The 2608-nt window shown below is 41.6% G+C and overlaps 1 protein-coding gene across 15 annotated transcripts in view; it reads left to right on the top strand.

Annotated features, from left to right (window-relative positions):
* The window catches only part of MAP4 (microtubule associated protein 4), a 235099-nt gene that overhangs the window by 135604 nt on the left and 96887 nt on the right, over positions 1–2608 (top strand). The gene's annotated exons all lie outside the window — the stretch shown is intronic.

Genomic DNA, 2608 nt, shown 5'->3' on the forward strand with positions numbered 1-2608 from the left:
TACATTTTTCACTTGATGAGAGATCGTGCTGCACATACCAAGCTAGACTACATAGGTTGGATAACATCTAGTTCATGATGAGAAGCTCAGGCCATGTGGTCACATTATGTCCCATGGTTAGGCTTTTGGTCTCTGCCAAGACCCAGTAGCAAGCCTGAAACTATTTTTTGAAAGGCGAATACTTTTCTGCAAAAGAGGGCATAGATTTTCTCAAAATTCTAGAAGTCTGGGCTGTGATTCTCTTATTCTTGCTTGCTAAAGGCTCCATTCAGCATCCCTATTTGCCATGGACTCTTCAGGTATCATTGGATCTGCTGGATCATAAGGCCTAAATGGCAGAGCAACTTGAACTTGCTATAGAATCTTCTCTTGCTCTGAAACCCACTCTAAACTGTCAGCCTTGTAGGTAACTTTGTAGCTGGGTTGAAGCCTACCAAACATTGTACCCTCTTTTTCTTTGTTGGTGATGTTAATTACAGCAACTTAATCACCTTGGAAGGGAAATTTTGACATGTTTTGAACAATTGAATCCTGACATTTCATTGCTGCAGTGGGTCTCCGAATTTTTGTAGGGTTTATCTCTCATCAACTAGTTTGTGTATGTCTTACTAAAGCATCTAACGTATTTGCTACTTGCTATTTATCAGACCCAATTAGCATAATGTCAGTATAGTTGACTAGTGTGTGTGTATGTGCTTATTTATTTATTTTTTGGAATGTCACGATATCGAGATCTCTGTGGGCTACATTATGATAGGAGAATGGCGTAGCCCTGAGGCTAGATTCATAGGCACGTAAAAGGCAGGTAAAAGTAATGTGCTTCTGGTGGTTCTTGCAGATTTGTATGAAGAAAAAGGCATTATTCAGGTTAATAGCAGTCTACCAAGTGCTGTGACCCATGTTAATTTGCTCCAGTAAAGATGCTGTATCTGGGGCATCAGCTGCAATTGGAATTATCACCAGATTAAGTTTATGATAGTCCATGAGTTTATGATAGTCACTAAGATCCATCTGACTTCTGCACAGGACAAACTGGCGAGTTAAATCAAGATATAATAGGTATCACTACCCTGTTCCTTTCAAGTTTTTGATGGTAGCATTAAGCTCTTTAATTCTTGAGATGTCGTATTGCTTCTGACTTAATATCTTAGTAGGGAGGGGAAGTTCTGGGGGCTTCCACGTAGCCCTTACTATTAAAATGACTCTCATCAGTTGGGTCAGAAAGCCAATATGGGACTTCTGCCAATAGCCAAGTATGTCTGTTCCAAGTATTTATTCAGGAACTGAGGAGATAGCAACAAAGTAGGTCCATTGTACTTTGGGGTCCACTGTGAGGTGGACTTGAGCTAAGCATTTCATCTATTACCTAACCACTGTCAGCACTCGCTTTGACTGATAGGCCACAGTAGCATTTTGGGTCCCCAGGAATTAGTCATCTCCGAAAGGTCTGGGTATTTCCTTTTCTCTAATCCGTAGTCACTCTAGTAAATAGCCTTTGGGGAAGCTTGGATGAGGATTTACAGTATGTACTTGTACTTGTGGTAATGCTACAGGTTATTCCTCAGGGGACCTGGGCTTGTTGATTGACTTGGGTCTGGAAATTAGATGAGAGGTCAAAACTTTTCTAGTCAGGTTTTTACTACCAGAGCTGGAGTTTTTTCCAGTTGTACAGATGAATCTGTTTTGGTAGGCTGCTTGTGGAATACTGTGATCAATTACTGCCAAACATCCTGGTGGGCCAAGATGTTCTGATTACCAGTACAACTCTACTGTCTTTATAGTGGATGTTGCCACCTTGTCTTTGATGATTACATGCTGCTACTTGGCCTCTGTTACTAGAGGATCCTGTTACTCCTTTGAATCAGGGAACCCACTTAGTGGTGGTATTTCCCATGGCCAACCTGGGGGTTGTGACAGAGACCTTAGGGACTGTAAAACCTAAAATGTTTATCTGTGGCCCTTTATAAATAAAGTTTGCCAACCCATGTCTAGGGGAATAGGGACACACTGCAAAGGGGAGCAACCACAGAGCTTTTCAAGGATGAAGGTGATCCCCTCACTAATGCATTTCTGTTTTGTTGTTTTTTTTTTTTTGGAGACAGGGTCTCAGTCTGTCACCCAGGCTGGAGTACAGTGGCATGATCTTGGCTTACTGCAACCTCTGCCTCCTGGGTTCAAGCAATTCTCATGCCTCGGCCTCCCAAGTAGCTGGGATTACTATTGTGCACCACCACACCTGGCTAATTTTTGTATTTTTAGTACAGTCAGGGTTTCACCATGTTGACCAGGCTGGTCTTGAACTCCTGGCCTCAAGTGATCCACCTGGCTCAGCCTCCCAAAGTGCTGGGATTACAGGTATGAGCCACCATGCCCAGCCTTACTAATGGATTTCTCAATGCCTGAGTGAAAGGATTATCTTCCGGGCTTTTTTGTGCAACGTAGGTTACACATGAAAAATCCATTTCAACATTTCTATCTCTCTAAGCTTTTGAATTGCCTCCTCTACATCTTGCTAGGGAAGCTTTGGCATCTCTGCCTCATTAAACATAGTGGACTCTTTTTTAAATAAAAAGTTTTATTTATTTATTTATTTTTATTATTTTATTTT

Source organism: Rhinopithecus bieti, unplaced genomic scaffold (assembly GCF_001698545.2).
Source record: "Rhinopithecus bieti isolate Rb0 unplaced genomic scaffold, ASM169854v2 scaffold_39746, whole genome shotgun sequence".
Taxonomy (NCBI): Eukaryota; Metazoa; Chordata; class Mammalia; order Primates; family Cercopithecidae; genus Rhinopithecus; species Rhinopithecus bieti.